This window comes from Mauremys reevesii, linkage group 2 (genome assembly GCF_016161935.1).
Source record: "Mauremys reevesii isolate NIE-2019 linkage group 2, ASM1616193v1, whole genome shotgun sequence".
Classification (NCBI taxonomy): domain Eukaryota; kingdom Metazoa; phylum Chordata; order Testudines; family Geoemydidae; genus Mauremys; species Mauremys reevesii.
In genome coordinates, this window is record NC_052624.1 from 208,585,891 (window position 1) to 208,607,857 (window position 21,967).

The window sequence follows — 21,967 nt, forward strand, 5'->3', positions numbered from 1 at the left end:
ATTTTTAAAATCTCACTCTCTTGCCAAATCAACCACAAGGCTGTATTGCCACAGCCCTTATTGATCCATGCAAGGAAGTAAAAGGGAATAAGTTCCTTTTTGCTCCCTTTCTTGGCCTGGACAGATTGCAACTCTAGCCATGATGGAGAGAGCAGAGAAAGTCATTTGATACTCCTTGCTATGAGAAAATGGGTTATGAGGGAGGTGCTGAGAGGTGGAAAGTGGGCTCTACTCTCCTGTTCCTATTTGATAGCCAGTATAGCTGATCTGGTGCACAAGGGGAGCGAGCTTCTCCATGAAGAGGGTAAGCTAACTTCTCCTCAAAGGAAGGGGGACTCTGAGTCACAATCATTCTCTGCTCTGCGTGGGTGATGCAGATGCTAGAGCTGGCTGAAAGAAGTTTGATGGAACAGTTTTCCATCAAAATGCAGTTTTATCAAAATCTAAACATTCTTATGCAGGAAAAGGCCAAAGGGTTCGTTTCATTTTGTTAGTGTCAACAGGCAGATGTGGAGTTTTATATTATTTTAACTTATATGAATATTTTAATAAGTCAAAATGAAACATTTGGTGGTCCCATATTAAAAATAATTCTGCTTTTCATTCTGATTCAGAACATTCTCCTCCTCCCCCCCCAAACCCGTGAGTTTCTCACAGAATGGGAATTCAGTTCCTGAACAGTTCTAACAGCTACACGCCGCCACTTACTCAGCACAGCTTGTAAAGTAACAATCAGCCCAAAGGTGCTAGTCCTCAACAAGCATGTTGGACGTCATTTTCAAATGTGGGGGCCAACAGTTAGGCGTCTAAATAAAAATGGCCATATTTTCAGAGGCACAAGGCTCTCGTTGACTTCAAATATGGAGTACTCCAGTTGTATGAAAACGTGTTCTCTTTTATTTATAGAAAGGTAAAATTAAATGCACATATTTGAGCACCGCAGAACTATTGACAATGGTGCAGGCTGTTTGTTAATACCTGAGTCTCCTCTGATAGAGTGTTGTAATGCACTGAAGATGCAGAACTGGTTGTCATAAGTAGAGATGTTTTTATATACATCAGTCTGCATACTTCCATTGACTTTCAGCACTTCTGATTAAGTACAATGGCACACCTTATATGTGCAAGTATTTTTTTAACAGTATATAGTAACCTCTGTTCAAATTACCACAAAACTCTTGGCTAATAATAATGTCGGCTGCACTAGGTGATCCTCATACAGACAGAAAGGGAGAAACAAAATGTAGCACAAAGACAGAACAAAATAGAAGAGCTGGCTTGGAAATCTGATCCTTATGCACTCTTTGTGTGTTACAGTAACAAAGAGTGTGACTTGTGAGGATCACGGTCCTACTGTTGTACTCCAAAATTCCAGCAATCATTTCTACTGAACCCTACAGCATGTGGAGTCCTTTTGCTTTTCAGGTCAGACAAGTAATATATGGAGTACAGACTCTAGGAAAAAAAATGGAATTTTAAAGAACTCCAGTGCATCAGCCCTTCCAAGATTATGACTGATATCACCTGTGTAAAATGATAATGTTTTACACAAAAGGGTCTTTGTTATACATTCATTAGCAACATGTGAGCCAATTTAGGGAACAAAACTTTTCTTCTATTAAAACAAAAAGACAGTGGTTGCTAATACTAATGACTAACCCCAGCTTACCGCCTTCAGTCCAGTAGCTAAGCATGTGAGTTTCCAGTATTACTCTCTTCTCCAGCAATTTAAATGTCTGTGTTTGCATAGCGTGCTCCTGGCCGCATGCACTCACCCACTGCCAAAGGGTTAATAAAAAGATGCAGATCACAAATATATTGAGATAACGGGAAGGGTTTGATTTTAATTCTCAGGGACCAGGATGTGCAGAATTAAGGGTTCTTACTTCATTTTTAGCGAACCACTGACTTCAGGAGGTTTCGGAGCAGGCAGTGTATATCTAGAAAAATGGTGTCAGTTAATCATCAGTCCACTCAGATCTAAAGCTGTGGTAGGAAAAGAAAAAAAAATCAGAATTTTTCTATTTTTCTTCAAATTTTTTTTGTTAAAATGAAAAAAAAACCCACCTACATGACTGGTTGAAAAACTGAAAGCATTTTTCATTATTATTATTTAACTATTTCCTGTTTTGGACAATATTTAATTTTGACACATTTTAAGATCAACTGTAGTATTGAAGGCAGCAAAAAAACCTAGTATTGCATCTCAGTTTTAAGCAACATCTTTAAAAAAAATTCTGTTCAGGTCCTTGGTAACTAAACAATATCCATTGAGGAACCAAATGTTTTGCTAAACAGATTCTCAAAGGAAGCTACATGGGATTCACATATTTGAGGCACACTTAACTCTTGCAGTGTCTTTTAAAGAGAGTTATTACTTGTACTGTCTAATGCCACAATTGATTCTGTTGCCTTTTATAAGGCATTTGGTACCACACAACATTTTGATTAAAAAATTAGAACAATATAAAATTAACATGGCACACATCAAATGGATTAAAAAGTGGCCAACTGTTCGATCACAAAATGTCATTGTAAACGGAGAACTGTCATTAAGGCGTTACATTTCCAGAGGAGTCCCGCAGGGATCAGTTCTTGGCCCTACATTATTTAACATTTTTATCAATGACCTGGAAGAAATAATAAAATCATTACTGATAAAGTTTGCAGATGACACAAAAATTGGGGGACTGGTAAATAATGAAGAGGACAAGTCACTGATTCAGAGCAATCTGGATTGCTTGGGAAACTAGGTGCAAGCAAACAATGTGTGTTTTAATATAACTAAATGTAAATGTATACATCTAGGAACTAAGAACATAGGCCAGACTCACAGGATGAGGGACTCTTATCCTGGGAAGCAGTGACTCTGAAAAATATTTGCGGGCCGGGGTGGATAATCTGGTGGATGAATGTGAGCTCTCAATGTGACACTATAGCCAAAAAAGTAGCTAATAAAATCCTGGGATGCATAAACTGGGAATCTTAAGTAGGAGAGGTTATTTTATCTGTATTTGGCATTGGTGTGACCACCACTAGACTGCTGTATCCAGTTCTGTTGCCCAAAAGTCAAGAAGGATATTGATAAAATGGAGAGGATTCAAAGAAGAGCCATGAGAATGATTAAAGGATTAGAAAACATGGCTCATAGTGATTGATCTCCTTGAGTCTATCTATTTAGCGTAACAAAGAGATAATTAAGGAGTGACTTGATTACAGTCTATAATGATCTATCTGGGGAACAAATATTCAATAATGGGCTCTTTAGTCTAGCAGAGAAAGGGCTAACATGATCCAATGGCTGGAAGTTGAAGGTAGACAAATTCAGACTGGGAATAATGTGTAAATTTTTACCAGTGAGAATAATTAAACACTGGAACAACTTATCAAGGGTCATGGTAGATTCTCCATCACTGACAATTTTTAAATCAAGAGTGGCTGGTTTTCATTAAAATATGCTCTAGAATTATTTTATGGAAGGTCTATGGCCTGCGTTATACAGTCAAACTAGATGATCACAATGGTCCCTTCTGACTCTGGAATCTATGAATGTGAATTCCAAACACATTTTAAAAGACAAGGGGTAAAATTTCAAAGGTAACTGAGGCACTCAAGTCCCATTTTCAGTGACTTTCCAGTGAGCTTCAGTGAAACATACTCTTTTTAGTCACTTAGGTGCTTTTGAAAATTTAACACAAGATCCATGACCCAACACACTTAGATTGCTTTGCCTTAGGTCTAAACTTTACAGACAATCTGATGGCCACACATGGAGAGCTGTGACTAAGACAGCAGAAAATAAGGGGGGGGCGGGGGCGGCCAGCCCCAGGGGCATAATTGCCCCGAGTGAATAAGAGGCAGAAACTAGTGGCAAATTGAATTTCATATTAGTTTTAAAATTTTAATTTAATGTATGAGGAAATGAATTACACAAGAATGGAAAATTAGTTGGTAAACCTGGCAGAATAAATAGTTTTTAAAGGTTTGAGATTTGAACAGACAGAATAGAGATGGCTTAAAGTTTAAATGTGGATGCAACCTCAAAAATACAAGAGTACTCACTGTGCCCTCAAAAAAACCCTGGGTTTGTCTGGACAAAGCGGGTAATAGCATATGCAAACAATAGTTCGGTGAACAGCTAACTGAATTACATGTGTAAATGCTGGTCTGCTTCTTGCACACACAAGATTATCTCAATAGGAGCAGCCATAGCACTGAATACCTGGGTTCTGAAAGTTTAAGTAAAACCCTATAAATGATTCCGTAATGGAAATTGTTTGTTTTACAGTAGAGGGTTTTTAATTTACAAACCTATTATCACAGCAAATGACTTTATCATTAACAAGGGGGAAAGTAAGTAATGAGATAATGTATACAAGATGAAAAATTTCATACCATGGCAGGTTGCCTAGGAAATTCTTTCATGAATGCTCTCTGTGTGATATTTCTATAGTATAATAGATTCTGGCTGTTCTTTCTAATAATTCTGAGTTTCAGGGTGAGATGTTATTTCTCTTTTGAAAGTAATATAATCACTGGTGCTAGCACAAAATTTCTGGTGTGTTTTTGTGCAAAGTGAAACTTATATTATTTAGAGCAGTTCAAAGAACTATGTTCCTTGTTCAATGGTGCTTCTTGCTAGAAGTCCTCATGAAAAACTAGCCAATCTAAAGGCACAAAATATACTAAATATTTGATATTTGAAGAAGGGATGGGTCAGAAAACCTTACAAATATTAGTGTCTTTGCTCAAAGGTGTATTTTAAATGTCCAAGGTCAACTTGGGTACATGCCTACCCAGGACCCATATTTATAACTTAACTGGATGTCCAAAGTGAGAAGTCAAGGTGCTTGTGGGGAGCAGTGGTAAGGTGGGGACAGTTTAGTGCAATAACAAACAATAATAATAAGGCAGGTGTTTTGACTGGGTTCAGTCTTTACTTTTTAGCCTGTTTTCACAGGACTGTAGATTCACCGAACAACTGAGAGATCATATGGCTTTTCAGTGCTCCCTTCATTCTCTCTGCTTTCCAAGAGGGAGAATCCTGCACCAGACCTGGAGACTCAGCTCAGGAGGAGTTTCACCCCTACTCCTGCTCAGCACTTCAGCCAACTGCAGCCCTCCTGAAGTTCTGAGGGAGGGAGGGGAGCAGCAAGCCCTGCCTTCCACATGGCTGCTCCAGCTGCTGCGTGGAGTGATACTGTACCTACTCGTTTCTGGTCTGAGTTTGCCAATCTCCAGTAACAATTAAACTCCTACTGTCGTAAGGAAAAAGGGAGGTGGTAGTTAACTCAAACCAGTTCCTGATCCCTTCCTTCCATATCCACTGAAGTCCATTACTTTTACCCAGGATGTTTCTGTGTCCCCTTCACTGTAGGGCTAGCCCTTGCATATGCCAAGTTGGACCCTGCACTTCTGGAATCAGCTCACCTCTGTCAGTTTTTCCTTTGAACACACACCTAAGAGCGCCTTTCCCTGTCTGTTGGCATATGATACCTGGCTATCTGCTTATCTTCCTATATGGCCCTCTTCACCACAGTGCATGAGTACTACCCCCCAACTTGCCACCTATCACTTAATACACAGCCACAACCACACATACACAAGTCTCAGCCGTGACAGATATCCCAATTCAACTGCCTTCTACCAGCCGTTGAAGGCTCCCCAGGAAAAAGCACCCTCGTCTGTCTCCAAAATGACAGAGATCTATGTGCCCTTACCTCAGAAACACAGAGCTTTTCTTACACCCAAGCTGCTTCCTTTCTTCCAGTGTACCCTGCTATTTGTAGATGTGTCCCTAAGGCCTGAGATCATCTTACTTTGCACATTCTAAGGCTGGCCTGTCTCACTTTAACATATGGTTGCCTCTGATATATTGGAGATGTTGGTTTCCAGCTGAAGAGTATTCATAACCCGCAGTAGCTTCTGCATTTATTTTTTGTTTCAGCAAACTTTATCTAGGTCCTAGGTCATTATTAGCCAAATTACAAAACTGGGAGTTCATTACTGTATAGTAGCTCATCACCTTATGATTTTATCCATTCATTTGAACTTATTTTCAGCTGTTCCTAGCAATACACCATACCTCGATAAGTATGAAAAAAAACCAACCACCAAGCCCCTCTACTATTATGAGCACTCATTAAGAAGCAAAACAATCTCTCTGATAAATTGTGCCAGAGATTAAGGAATAGATGATTACCTGCTTCAACACCATTAAAGCTACCAGTAAAAAAAAATAAATAAATAAAAAATTCACCCCTCCTTCAGAACAAACACATTTAATTACATAGCAGATGAACAGGGGAACCTTGGGAGAAATGTATTTAAAAACAGAGCTATGGTCACATTCCTCAGGAGTGGCTGGTTTTGTGGTCTAAGGAACAAGTCTGAAATACTTAGATTCAGTTCCCAGAAGGATCAACTTAGGCCTTCATCACACTTTGGTAAATAAATCAAGGTTCATTTATTTTGTTGTGTGTGAGAGAATTTCAGGTGAGACCTAAAATGACAAGGCTCTCTCTACTCCCTGGGTGAAACCCTGGCCCCATTTTAAACCAATGGGAGAATGGGAGCTTTGCCATTGGCCGCTGGCCAGATTTTTCCCTGTGTGAGCATTAAGGATCCCACAACAGTTTAAGAGTCAGGATTACCCTGGTGTTCTTGATCAATACATTTTCCTCCACATTCAGCCATGCGGAAGGCCATATGCTGCTGGTTGTCATTCCACCCCAGATGTGGCTGCGTTTCAGTGGTGGTCTGTACCTTTCGAATGAAGCCTGTCTGAAGCCACTGTTCAAGAGACCAGCAAAAATCAGTTGCCTAGGAAAGGTTGGATTTTTTTTTTAAACAAAATTATAATGAAAAAAAATAGGGATAATTTAAACTGTGTTTAAATATAAAAATCAACACTGAAGCACAGTTTAAATCTAATTAAACGCTTAAGACTGGGGATGGAGTATTGGAAGTTGCCCTTAGTGAAGGCCATGCTGAAGTTTGTAAAGTACTCTGGGATGAAAGGCACTACATAAAAGCAAGGTATTACTGTAAAAATCTCCATTAAACCTATTCATTGAAATATGCCTGTGGATTGCTGGCATGGAAGGTTTTTTATTTGAGTCATTCTGCTGTGAGAAATGCATCAGTAGCCTCTATCTTGCCGGGGTTTGTCCCCATTTTAAATTATATAAATGCATTGCAAAAAGGCAGCAAAGGTTGAACAGTACTTCACAAGTAGCAGATAGGAGGAATAAGGCCATGAGCCAGTGTCCCTACACTACGCAGATCGTATTGCGACCCAAAGTGCCACCTTTGTGTTGTTAATGAATACATCAGCTCAGATGTGTTAAGAACACCTTCTTGAACTTTTACTTACAAAGCTCAAACTAAATTGAACTTTCATGAAGATCAAAACAATTCCATTAACTTTTTTCCCATATTCTGTTTTTCATTGGACTAATCCTAGTCCTATTGTAGTCAATGGGAGTTTTGCCACTGTCTTCAACAGAGCACAACTTGCCCATTAGTTGTAGTTTTTGCATGTTGCTGCAATTCTTTGCTCTACCCAGAACAAGAAAATACCCAGAAAAAGACTGTTCTTACTGTAATTCCAGCCCAATAGGACCAGGAGTACTTGGAATCCCAAGAGACAGCCTATTATGGTAAGATGTCCATCCTAATTTTCAGGTCCACGAGATTCCAATAAGGTGAGGCACTTTTTGGTGCCTAACTCAAACTTACAGAAGCTCCAAACATTTCTACACCAACAGAAAATGAACATTTCTAGGGCAAGGCCACTGATGAGTAATACCAAATTCATGCTTTATTCCATACCACACCATTATTAAATAATGTGAATTAAATACTGATGTCTAGCTGTAAACAACTTAAACATTACAATAGCATTACAGTGTTCTGTAACTTGTATTTTTGTGTTCTAGAAGTGAAAAGCATTATTATAATTATATGTGACTCCAGCTCACAAACTACAGATGTGGATGAGTTTTGGATTCTCAACTCCTTAGCCCAAGGTTTGGTTGAGCTCTGATTATTGTACAGCTAAAGAAGTCTGCTATGTGTTAATAAATTATGCAAACATTGAGCATGAGCCAGAGACCTCTGAAGTCAATGATAAGACTCTTTCCATGAACGTCTATGGTTTTTGAATCAGACCTTTTCCCAGTAATGGTGCTCTAGGATGTACGTAAGTTCACCCTGCCCTTTTTTTTTCCAGAAAGGAAGATTTTCTAATAATGATCCACTTTCGATGACCAGTGTAGCATAACCACAGTGATAACAGTTCCAAATCACTTCTCGTCACAAAGTACTTTGGAAGCTGCCACAGAAAAAATGTATCCTCTCTAGGGCTAGTTACTACTAGCTCAATCTTCTTTTTCCCCTTTCTGTTACCTCTGACACTAGCAACAACAAATAACCACTTAGAGAGGCAATTTCCCTGTAGACTGGCAGCATGTCTAAAATGTGAAACATTAAGACATAGAAAATAGCACTAATAAAACAAAGTTGCTTTGGCTTTCCTTAATAACGTCAGTAACTTACATCGGTAACAATGTGCTAAGGAAAGCTCTTTTCTGCTAATAGAGTTTATAGGTATGTGGCAGGGTTGGGGGGAGGGACAGGAAGGTTGTACAACATTCTTTCACTTATTTTCATGATCTGTTAGACTGGGCAACAGCTAACCGCTGCTTCTAGTAGGGAGCAGACATCGAGTCTGTGGTAGAACAAAAAGGAAGAGCTAAAAAATATGAAGCTTTATTTTGGCGCAAACCACACCACTCCTTGCAAAGTCCCTGCTGTTTTCTTCTCAAAGACAACTGCTAGAACATTAGACAGGGCCCAAGATCAGGACTGAAGGCCAGGGTGTCAACTCCCACCAGATTCCCCCCTCTTCTTCCAAACTAAGAAAGTTGTCAAATTAATTTTAACTGACCCTCTAACTTTTTTACTGACAACATTTCAAAATGCAAAATGGAACATCTGCTTAGATTATGTATTGTGGCAGAGCTATTGCGAAAGCTTCAGCTTGGTTCTAAGGCTTGCATCATCATGACACTGCAGAGCAGTTTTGCTTTGGGTTAATAAAAAAATGTCACTTTTTGTAATGATTTATAGTAAATGTAAAACTTGCATCATAATTGCAATAAGCTAATCAGAATTGAACAGTTTAATGTTCTTTACTTTTCTATGTAAATTTTTTTATAACTAAATATAACTACAGAACATTTAACAGAGGGCTAAAAACTCCACATGAGCTGAAAAGGAGGATGGTTCAGCAGTCAGTCAGAATCCCAGTTGACACATAGAGAAGATATAAAGAATTCAGATTCTGGGATTTAGAAGTGCTGCAAGAGTCAATAACTGAAGAATTTTAGGACTGCAGGAGGCAGGAAGAATTTGAGGAATTGGACTGGAAGATTCAAACACAGACCTCCCTGGTCCATAGGTACTGGAATGAAGGATGCTTGGGGTGCTGCTGCACCCCCTGGCTTGGAATGGTTTCCATTATATACACGGTTTACAGTTTGGTTCAATGGCTCTTAGCACCCCCACTATAAAAATTGTTCCAGAGCCCCTGCAATAGGGTCCATGCAGGTGAACGCTTGCACCTGCGTGGAATTGAATTGGGCTCAGTGAGGATAGGTGTAGGCAGATCTGATATCAGAATGGTTAGGGAGTCAGCCATTTCAAATAAACTGATGCAGGACCTCCATACAGTTGCAAAACCTTTGCTGATTATCAGCCGGTACGTAACGAGTGATCAGACCAACCACTCCAACCTGCAGAACCCTTGTGCTTCACCTCCTAGATGTGTAGGATACAGAATTCTGTCTAATACTCTCTGCAACTGACTTTGCGCATGGCCTGGAAAACCCTAAGATCACCCAGGAGTAGAGTGGAAATGCGAACAAAGTGTGACAGGACACAAATGAGATCATGGATAGACCAGAAGATGAGCTGGCTCTGCCTCATCCCACAATTGCTATGCACATTATAATCAATTTTCCCCTTTAGATTTTTTAAAAAAATCCAAAATAAGTAATTAATCAATAACATCAATAGTGAATGGAAAAGTGCACAGTGAAGCTAAAGATGTAAAGTCTTCTGTGACCCTTCTGCCAGGTGTTGTTGGTACAAAAAGGGCCAGGTTCAATTTTCTAGATATTCCTTTTCAAAACTTAGCACCACCAGCTCAAGCTCCCACCTGGAAACCAAGGAAAATTAACTTACCCTCTGGGCGCCCTTGATAGGTAATGGTTCCCCCAGCACAAGCACTGGAGGCACTGTAAAAGACAAAGGAAATGTTATCTGGAGAGAAAAGGGGACTGTCGCAAGGCAAGTAAACCCTATGACCCTGGGGGTGGGGTAAGGGCATGGCAGCCCCACGGTTAAGTCAGTATGGCTGGGCTCAACCTCAGGGCTGCGTGGCCCAATGGCCGGCATCACTAGGGCTCCCCTCATCTGTGGGGAAGTGCGGTCTGATGCCCAGAGTCGCAAGGAGTCCCCTGGACTGCAGGGAAGCACGGCCCACTGGCCAAAGTCAGCGGGACTCCCCTTGGTGGCAGTGAAGCGTAGCCCAATGCCCAACGTCAGTGGGACTCCCCTGGGCTGCAGAGAAGTGCGGCCCAATGGCCAAAGTCAACAGAGCTCCCCTGTTAAAGATCCTTAAAATGCTGATCTTGATTGACAATCAAGTCAATAAGGCTCCCCTGGACTGCAGGGAAGCACAGCTTAATGGCCAGAGTCAGTGGGACTCCCCTTGGCTGCAGGGAAGTGCGGTGGAATGGCCAAAGTCAATAGGAGGGGGTTTGGTGGGGCAACTGAGTAGGGGGACCTGGGCCCTCCCTGCTCCACCGGGTCCCAGCCCAGGGCTATGGTAGTGGCAAAGGGGTTCACCATGAAGTCGGCGGGGAATCTGCCCGTAACATGCCGACTACTGCAGGGACACTGGCTAGGGTCTCCCTGGGCTACTTCCTACCTTGACTCCTGCAGTTGAAGTTAGGGTGTCCCCAGAGTCTCCAGGCCTCTTGGGTAGTGCAGTCCTCGGTGGCAGCAATCTCTCTGGGGTGTCTGCCGGTACCTGGGTGCCTGTCTGGATCTCTGCATCCCCCGCCCTCGTGGCCTGGGCTTCCGGCTGCTCCTCAGCTGGAGCCAGAGAGGTGCATCCTTCCTCCTCGGCAGCCAGCTCAGACTAAGCTAGGTTTCTCCCTTTTATATTGCAGCAGCAGTTGGAGCATTCCCAGCAGGGTCGGGGGGGCATGGCTTCTGCTGCTAAGAATGCTGCTTAAACCCCTTCAGTGTAGGGCAAGTACAGCCTGTTACAGGGACACAGAATAAACTTGAGAAAGGCAGTAATAATTAATCAATAATATCTTTATAGATCTATTAAGTGAAAGTCTCCTCTTCCCAGGGCGTCTTGGCAATAGTCTTAAACTCAGTCCTATTCTCACAGCATGGGTTTCAATAGGGCAATTTGTTCTTGCAATAGTCCTCTTTTCCCTACTCCCCTGCACCCCCATGCACTGTTTATTGTTCAGGATTCACAGAGAGTCCAGAGTTCAGGAAAGTCCATCTCCAGCTTCTAAGGGAAGTAACACAGCTGTTCTGATTACAGCTTTATTGACTGGTGGGGAGGTGGGCCCTCACCAGAGTTCCTCCCACTATGTTGCTGTTCTCTGTGCTGTCACACACCTCAAAAGCACTTCTTCACAAAATCTTCAGTGTGGCATCAGTGGCATATAGGAACCTGACCAGAGTCCTTACTATTTGGGATACTCTCCCACCAGGGTTGGAGGAAGCAAGCTTTTTTCTTTCTTTCTCATCTCTGGCTCCACAGCACATCAGTGGAAGACTGAGCCTTTGGTCAGGGTGACCTCTCACCTCAGGGCATATTTGATGCAGTTCTTGGGTACTTTCATTTCCCAACAGGGATAACAACATTTCGTTACTGCAAACCTAAAAAAACAACTGAACTTTGACCAAAATACCCCAAAGGGTCACATAATAGAAATGCAAACGAGGCTTGACCCATTAGGTCATTTCCACCTTGTTCACCAACAGATGCTGGCAGAGACCTCTCTCCTGGATGGAACTTCTGTCTAGCTGGAGTTCTCGAGCAACTCTGGGCTTCTCTTCAGTCATTCACTAACAGGTGTTAATACAAGTCCCCCACATTCTAGGGCTTCAGACTATAGGGCTTAAACTTCAAGGATAGAGTTATTTAAAAAGGTTCAGAGCAGACTGTTAAAGGAGAAAAGAGGAGGACAGGGAATGTGAGTAAAGAAAAGGCAGCAGGCAGTTCCAACTTGCCTTTTTTCTCCCCTTCAAAACATTTTTTTCTTATTCAAATTTGTGCAGATTTTAGGGTACTCATTAATCTGAAAAACAAGTACCACTTCCAGACCATTAGTGCCAGGGTGGACTGAAATACCAGCCAACTTGGGCTAATAGTGCCAGGGTCATTCAATATACCAAGTGCCACATGCTATTAAGTGCCAGGGTGATTTGACAGAACATCCTGTCCAGGCTATTAATTCCAAATTGCAAATACCTCCTCAGCGGTAGATGTTTAAATCAGCCAGCTATTTTAATTTTACAAAAGAAGTGTGATTATTGTTGCCCATGTGAAGGGGTAGTACAGGTAAAGAAAGAGACTTCTGATAATTTGATTGCATTTAAGTGCTATTGTTCCTGATTCCAAGTGGGATTATGGTTGATTATCGGTGAAACAGTCATATTGTGCACCCTGACAGCCTTTGAAAAGTCTTGAATTTCTGTGAATTCTGTGAGATCCGCCTCTACTGCAGGAGGAAACATAGTATGGTGCATATTTCCTACAGACTCTTCAGTGGAGTAGAGCACTATTCAGCAGTCTCCCCAGGAGCTCTACAAAACCTATCTCAATGTACAGCCACTGCTTAGGCATGGAAAGGGCAGGAAGGTCGTTCATGGTTTGCAAAATCAACTTATGTAACACCATGCCCCTGGGTGGGTCAGCAGTGTAAATTGAACATGGGACCTCAGGATCTCCAAGCGTGAGCCCTACTGCCTGAGCTAAAAGACTCACCCTCGTTAGACAAGGCAGTAGCAGGTTCAACAACCTCTCCATGTGGCCCAGCAACAAGTAGAGGCAGACAGAGTGCCACACTGAGTGGCTGTGGGTTACACTTGCAAAAGCAAATGAGGATGTTAACTCAGCCATCGTTTGGTCTCCATATAGAGTTGTGCTGTCCTGTAAAGTTGTGATACAACCATTGAATGTAGAGAAGAAAAGTTGTTGTCCAGGGATGAATGAACTGATTCATGTAACATAAGAACTGGCCTGAATATTCATCCAAAACACCTATCCTATCTCACCCAACTGTTTTGAGGTTTTAAAATATTAGGTTTACTTTTTAAAAAACATGTTTTCATTGTTATACTCTCCTGACCTTCCTAGTTCTGCAAGAAGCAGACACAAAAGTGCTAGACAACAAAAAGGGAGGTTGGTTCCTGTGGAATTTCAAGCCTTGCTCCAAACAAGTAGTACCACCAATTTCGAGAGAGAATGTGTCTCTTTTTAGATTTCTCATCCAGTTTTGCAGAGAGTGCAGATGTCTCAGAGAAGGTTCTGATAAACATCTGAACCTTAAAGTGCTTTTTCTGGGCTGAACTTATGAACCATCTGAGGTTAGATCATCACCAGCACTGAAAAATGTCATAGACCTGAGCCTGGAGCTGTCCCATGTGGCCAGGAGACCTCTGAGCACTGTAAAGAAAGATTGAAGTATACAGTGTAACAGGATAGATGAAAATACAGAGCCCCACTAGTAGACTCGGAATGGATTCAGCAATTAATAGGCAGACAACTGGCCTGGAAGCATCATGGAATGCTACTTTAGTTTTGGTGGATTGAGACTAAATGGTGCCAGATCCAATCTAACCAGAGGACCCACAACTAGTCAAAGACTGTCACAATAAGTGCTCATAACTCTTATACATTTCTATCTGATTCTGATACATAAACTTTCTCGAGTACACAGGCTCAACATAGCAAAAAACATAAAACAGGCAAGCCCTCATATAAAGCAGAACCACACTAATCGACACATTTTCTTACAACAAAAAATTGTAGCCACTTCCCACTTTTTAACAAAGATGTAATGCCAGACAGTGTTGTATGGAATGCATGTATATTACTAAGAATTTCGTTTTACAAAATAGGCAACAAGTCCACTTAGCATTTTATGTATTATCAAGTAATTAAAACTGAACTACAATTATCTTCTCAAAATACATAGAATATATTTTGAGAGATATTATCCTTGCTTGTGTATTTGTTTACATATTTGCCAAGCTCTATAATATGCAATGGTACTCCCAGTTATTAGTGAGGTTCTGTTGTGCCACATGCCAGAACCCACTTTCAAATACTTACATGTAATAAACACATTTCCTAAAGCACAGAATCACCACTGCAAATAGCCAAATAACTCCAGCAGTGCTATTCAAAAAAGAAAAAAGAAACACACAACATGCCAAAAGCAAATAGAATGTGTAAAAAAACAGCATCAACTTCCTCTTCAAAAACCCATCATGGAAGTTTTGAATATGTAGTTACATTCTCTACTGTGGTAGCTTTCACAAGCCCCATAGGGATAGATACCATACCAACACGTAAGTACACATAGTCATAGAATCATAGAATCATAGAATTCAAGATCAGAAGGGACCATTATGATCATCTAGTCTGACCTCCTGCAAGATGCAGGCCACATAAGCCGATCCAAAATATGGCGGTCAGCTGAGAGCATGCGGGCAAGACTCTCCAGCCAAACCCTCTGGAAAAGGTTATATCATACCATTCACCCATTGTACTATTTACTAGTGTGGCACTTAATTGACCTATTGACTAAGCCCGTTATCCTATCATACCATCCTCCATAAACTTATCTAGCTTAATCTTAAAGTCATGGAGGTCCTTTGCCCCACTGTTTGGTAGGCTGTTCCAGTATTGCACTCTGATGGTTAGAAACCTTCTAATTTCAAGCCTGAATTTCCTGACTGACAGTTTATATCCGTTCGTCCTCGTGTCCACATTAGCACTGAGCTGAAATAATTCTTCTCCTTCCCTGGTATTTATCCCTCTGATATATTTAAAGAGTGTAATCATATCTCCTCTTATCCTTCTTTTGGTTAAGGAAAACAAACCGAGCTCCTCAAGTCTCCTTTCATACGAAAGGCCTTCCATTCCTCGGATCATTCTAGTGGCCCTTCTTTGTACCTGTTCTAGTTTGAATTCATCCTTCTTAAACATGGGAGACCAAAACTGCACACAATACTCCAAATGAGGTCGCACCACCGCCTTATATCCCGGGACTAGCACCTCCTTATCCCTACTAGAAATACCTCGCCTAATGCAACCCAAGATCGCATTAGCTTTTTAGCGGCCACATCACATTGCCTACTCATAGTCATCAGCTTATAACTAAAGTTCTTGTTAGACATCCCTAAATGCATAACCTTACACTTCTCACTATTGAATTTCATCCTGTTACTAATACTCCAGTTTACAAGGTCATCTAAATCACCCTGGAGAATATCGATCCTCTTCCGAATTGACAATACCCCCCAACTTGGTGTCATCCGCAAACTTTATCAGCCCACTCCTACTCTTGGTTCCCAGGTCAGCAATAAATAGATTGAATAAAATCGGACCCAAAACCGAGCCTTGAGGAACTCCACTGGTAACCATCTTTTCCAATTTAACCAGTAATTCTTCATGCGTATCAAACGCCTTGCTGAAATCCAGATATATGAGATCCACCGCATTTCCCTTGTCTAAAAAATCTGTTACTCTCTCAAAGAAGGAGATCAAGTTGTTTTGGGACGATCTACCTTTCGTAATTCCATGCTGTAATCTATCCCAGTTGCCAAACCACTCTCTCTTTTAAGATTTTTCCATGACTTTGCATACTACAGATGTTAGACTAACAGGCCTATAATTTCGGTCACTTTTTTCCCTTCTTGAATATAGGAACTACATTAGCTAATCTCCAGTCAGTCGGTACAATCCGAATTTAGGGATTTATTAAAGATTATCGCTAACGGGCTAGCAATATCCTCGCCAATTCCCTTAATATTCTAGGATGAAGATTATCGGCCCCGATTACTACCGTTTTAAGCCGTTCAGTTTTGGCTTACCTCAGATACCGTAAATGTCTACCCCATATCTTCATTCCCATCGGTCCCTCTACCACTATTCCTTAGCCCTTCATTAGCCTCATTAAAGACCGAGGCAAAGTATTCGTTCAGATATTGTGCCATTCCAAGATTATCTCTAAGACGCTTGCTCATCCAGCTCGGTCTAAAACTGCTACCTATGAGCCGCTTCTCGGGATACATGCCTCTGACAACTCCTGCAACTTCAACCTGAAGTAACCCCAGGCGTCATCTGCCCTTAGATCCCTAAATATGTTAGCCCAGTCCACTTCCCTAACTAGTCGCCTTAATTTAGTAAAATTAGCCCTTTTGAAATCATACACCCTAGTCTCAGATGCACTATTGATTATCCTCCCATTTATTTGGAAACGAATTAGCTCATGATCACTCGAGCCAAGGTTGTCCCCTACAACAATGTCCTCAACAAGGTCCTCGTTACTCACCAAAATCAAATCTAAAATGGCATCCCCCCTTGTTGGTTCAGCAACCACTTGATGAAGGAATTCATTAGCTATCACGTCTAAGAAAAGCTGAGCCCTATTATTATTACTAGCATTTGTTTCCCAATCTATATCCGGGAAGTTAAAGTCCCCCATGATCAAGCAGTTCCTATTAGTGTTTACCTCCTTAAAAACATTAAAGAGCTCTCTATCCATCTCTAAGCTAGATCAATCACTATCCCGGGTGAGGCTCTGGTAGTTTTCTTCCCCAATGTGACCATTGCCCAAACAGACTATTGTCCATTGCAGTGCTAGTTATCTCATTACATTTTACCTCATTATTGATATACAGTGCTACTCCCCACCTTTACCTTTGCATCGGTCTTTCCTAAACAGCACATACCCTTCCATACCTGTACTCCAGTCAATATCTGGTTTCAGACCAGGAGCTCCAGTTCCTCCATTTTGTTACCTAAGCATTGGTGAACAAACATCCTAATTTTTCCTGTTGGGCTCCTCTCACTCTTTCCCCACTCGGTAGGGACACAGTACTTCCAGTATGACTTGTAGATCTAGACTCTGTGGCTATATCTGTTGTTATCTTGAGTGTCTAGTTTAAAGCTCTTAATCAGATGAGCCAGCCTCCCTCCCTAGGGACAGGTAGAATCCCACTGAAGATCACCTGAGCCTCAATTTCCTTGAGCGTCTTAGCCAACCTGGCATAGTCTCCCTTGATCCTCTCTAGCGAGAATCTAGCCGTGTCATTCGTTCCTACATGAAGGATGATTAAAGGGTTCTCAACCTCAGGTCCACATATTTTAGCACCCGGTAGACAGCATTCCTATCAATCCTGTATCCTCCTGGGCCCAAACTTGGTGCTACTTCGACGACTTGCAGCTCTAGGCCCTGGATCTTTTCCTCCAGCAGCTCTATTAGGCGACACTTCATGCATATATAGTACTGTTCTGGGTCCCCCGCTAGGACCAGGTACATACCACAGCTGCTGCATGCTCTCATCCTCGGTGTGTCCTCTGCTGCTTGGCTCATGGCTGCTGCTGTCTTGGCTCCGCTTGGTGTTCTTCCCTGGGGCGTGTGGGGCCTCCCCTTCCACCTCCCCCTGCCAACTCCCACGCTAACTCCCCTGTTGGCAGCCCTGTTTGCTGCCTCCTGTGCCGCTGCTCGCACAGTGAGCTGAGGAAGCCATGCCCCCTCAGCTCTACTGGGCATAATCCGAATGCACTAGTATAAAAGGGAGCAGCTCAGCTCAACTGGGACTGAGTGACAGAGGGGAAGGACACTTAATGCAGGCTCCAGACGAGGATCAGTCAAAGACCAAAGCCGTGGGAGCCGGAGATGCCACAAGCCAGGCAGATGCCAGGATACCCATGGAGGCCCTTCCTGGAGAGTCTGGAGTTGCTGGGGACAGCGCAGAGCGGGTAACCTGGAGATAGTGGAGACTCTCCGACTGCAGCAGCAGGAGCCACGGTAGGAAGCAGCCCAGGGGAATTAGGTAGTAGCGCGGTTAGGGAACCAGAACTTTGAGTCGGCGTGTTTTGGTCAGACTGCCCCCGCTGACTCAGTGCCATGCACTCTGGCCACTACTAGGGCCCTGAGCTTGGCCTGGTGGAGAGGCAGGGCCTAGGCCCCCCTACCCGGGCTGCCACCACCCCCTTTTTATGAGTGGCGGCCCACTTCCCTGCCAATAGTGGGCTGTGGCCAGTAGGCCTTACTGCCCTGCTGACTGGGGCAAATACATTGACTTTGGCTACAGAGACATAAGTGTGGGTGCACTCACCCTGCACTGGACAGGGAATACTTGCCCTGTGAAAGAGACCTTCGGGCTGCCACTGACTGAGGAACTAAAGAGCCAGTACTATGCACACAGAGCTAGTGCAGATCCACACAGATGTTCAGTGGATCAAAGATTCATAGATTTTATGGCCCATTATGGCCTCCTTCAGTTTCACCAAGTGATTCTTGCATGAAGCACATAATACACGGATGAGCTAGAGATTATTGTTTAGAATACTGGGAAATCTTTCTGGTTTGGAAGCAATCTGCAGGGACTTTACTAGAGCTTTGGGTAAATGTGGCTCCTAGCACCTGGAAAGGTGAAGGAAGAGAATGAGTGTTTCTGATTTCCAGTGCATGCAGGCAATTTTTCTGGCGTGGCACTTTTTTTGGGAAGGTCTGTAGATGCTTTTAGTAACATGTAGGGGTTAATATTGCTGCATAGACGAATACTGTACAAATTGAGGTTTTACAGTGGCTTATGTTTATTAACAAATGTGGATGGTATTTTATACCTACAGAGAGAATTTTCATCTGATGATCAGACACCCACCAATTATTGGCACCAATGAAAACAGCACAAAGTGCCCTGGCTGGTGAGAAAAGTCAATATTCAGTATTTTTAGCCTAACGTATCAAAACAAAACTAACAACCAATCAAACAAATATGTATAATTCAAGGGATAAATCATACATATAAACCTGAGGGCAGAATTTGGCGCTTAGATTTGAAATAACTTAAGCATAAACTGAGAGAAATCCCTGCAGCAGAGGATGAATAACAAGTACTCTTAGTAGTAAAAAGGTTGTGAATGCTTTTCCCTAACTATTTACATATAGAATTGGGCTTCTGGCAACCTCCTTGGAATTGTGCTTAGGTACACTAAGGGCCAAATTCCTCCAGTCCTTGACTCTGTCCTTATTTAAAGCAAATGCTCAGTGAAGTAATTTCTTACCAAAGTCTCTTAGGACTGGTCTACACTGGGGGGGGGGAGGGAATCGATCTAAGGTACGCAACTTCAGCTTTGCTATTCGCGTAGCTGAAGTCGAAGTATCTTAGTTCGACTTACCTGGCTGTCCTCACGGCGGCGAGTCGACTGCTGCGGCTCCCCCATCAAGGCTGCTTACTCCTCCTGCCGAGGTGGAGTATGGGCACTGATTCACGGATCCAGATGAGACGCGATAAATTGATCCCCGATAGATTGATTACTACCCGCTGATCCGGCGGGTAGTATAGACGTACCCTTAGAAAGTTGGATTGAGTAATGTCTGAAGAATTTGGCTTTCAGTTGGTGCACTTGTCAATAAAAATAAATGAGGCCAGTAGCATATACATTTAAGAAATAAATTTCACTTATTGTTCTGGGGTTTAATTGGAAAAAAAAAGTCTTTTGCAAAAAAACTTTACTTTCATATGTGAAACAACCTCTAAGGCTCATCAGATGGCAACATTCTTTGCCATCCTCCTGTCTCTCACTTTGCATCCATCTCTGGTGACATGGTGAGTTTTTTATCCCCTGGGCCAGCTTGTTAGCTGGATGCATGGCTGTTCATCATAGCCTTCTAACAAATCCTGTAGGGCTACTCTAGACCCAATATGAGATATTTATGTTGTGGCTTGCATGTTGTATAAAACACTATGCACTTCTGAAAGCATAAAGTACAGTTAAAAAAAGAAGCAAATTTCATACAGCACTAAATAAAATAAATTATAGGCCCCAGATGATCTCATAAATCCTAAGGCAGAGTTCAGATGCAGTAATTAATTATCCCAACATGGAATTCATAATGATCAACTATTAACATGTGCATGGGGGACTGGATGTCTCAGGATTTGGTAATGGGATAGGAGACTTTCACCTCTAGGTTGCTGATTTGAATCTGACCCCAATTCTCTTGAGACTGAAGGCTGCTAGCATGTGTTGTTTGTTCTGTAGCATATATGAAATGAGATGATGTTCTAAGCCTGGTTTCTAGTAAGATATACATCTCCACCCCACAGACACCATAACGAACACAAGTTACCCTTTCTTTCCTATTGGTCATCTCAGTTTAGAGAGCAAAGAGTGATAGACTGTACTTCTCACCCCTAGAGGTGGTCTTCCCAGGACAAGTACCCATCAGAAAGTACTGCTAGCAATGCAGTGGCAATGAAAATAAACTGGGGAAGCCTATGATTGATTGGCAATCTCTTGATTCGAGGATGACCTGTACCACGGATTTACATATGGATCCTGAGATGAGTCAGGAGTCCGATCCTGGAACCGCAAATTCACCCGCAGTAGGTGCAGACATTTTGTGGCCGGCCAGCAGCCTTCTGGGAGAAAGTTATTTCTTTTTCCTTCCTCCTCTCTCTCTTTTAAGCTTTGAGGGCAAGGCACTTCTCCTCAAAGCGGGCCACTGCCTGATGGAGGATATGATGCCATTGGGGTCGGTTGGTAGCTTGCTCTTCCCAGCTTGTGATGTCCACATCAGTTTTCTTAAGATACCCTTTCAGTGTGTCTTTGTGGCATTTCCTCTGACCACCACGGGATCGCTGACCATGGGTGAGCTGAGAGTAGAGTCTGGCATCCGCACACAATGTCCAGTCACGCGAAGTTGGTGCATGAGGATCATTGATTCAATGCTGGTGATGTTGGCTTCAGTGAGGATGCTGGCATTAGTGCAGTGATCCTGCCACTTGACATGAAGGATCTTCTGGAGGCATCATTGGTGGTACCTCTCCAAACGCTTGAGGTGCTGTCGATAGGTCAGCCAGGTTTTGCATCCATAGAAGAGTGTAGGAATAGTTGTTTTATAGACTTGGATGTTGATGTCCTGCCGTAGGTCACGGTCTGTGAAAACGCATTGGAACAATTTTCTAAAGGAAGCATTTGCACACTGGATCCTGTGCTGGATCTCAGTGTCGATTTTTGCGTTTTGAGAAACTTGGCTACCGAGGTACCAAAGTGCTCAACTGCCTCCAAAGTCTGACCCTTGATGGTGATTTGTGGTGAGTCATGTGCAAGGCCTGAAGCAGGTTGATAGAGCACTTTAGTCCTCTCAATATTGAGAGAGAGTCCTAGGCTTCGGTAAGCTTGTGCAAGAAAATCCAGTGTGGACTGAAGGTCATTCTCAGTGTGTGCAAGGAGGATGACACAATCATCAGCATACTGAAGATCATTAATGGATGCCATGAAGACTTTAGACTTCGAGTGGAGACATCAAAGGGTAAAGAGCCACCCATCCATTCTATATTGAATGTCAACTCCACTACGGAGGTGGTCTTTAACGAGGACCAAAATGACTGCTAAATAGATGGAAACCAGTGTTGGGGCAATAATGTATCCTTGCTTAACCCCAGTTTTGATGATGAAAGGTTCTGTCTCAAGGCCATTACAGAGAACCATAACAGTCATCTGATCATGGAGAAGCCTTAGGACCTTAATAAATTTTGGAGGATAGCCAAATCTGGCCAACATCTTCCACAAGGCTTCGCAACTGACAAAGTTAAAGGCCTTTGTCAAATTGATGAAAGC

General features: G+C 42.4%; 1 long non-coding RNA gene across 6 annotated transcripts in view; it reads right to left on the reverse strand.

Moving 5' to 3' along the window:
• Positions 1–973: 973 nt before the first annotated feature.
• LOC120396791 overlaps positions 974–21,967 on the reverse strand; it is a 46,132-nt gene continuing 25,138 nt past the window's right edge. For 5 of the 6 annotated variants that reach the window (XR_005593393.1, XR_005593390.1, XR_005593391.1 and 2 more), the window contains 3 exons: positions 10,997–11,333; positions 10,249–10,301; positions 974–1,986 (listed from right to left, as the gene is read on the reverse strand). This is a non-coding gene — a long non-coding RNA (uncharacterized LOC120396791). Of the gene's footprint in view, positions 1,987–6,653; positions 6,793–10,248; positions 10,302–10,996; positions 11,334–21,967 lie in introns of all 6 variants that reach the window. The other variant, XR_005593389.1, reaches the window with a different exon arrangement.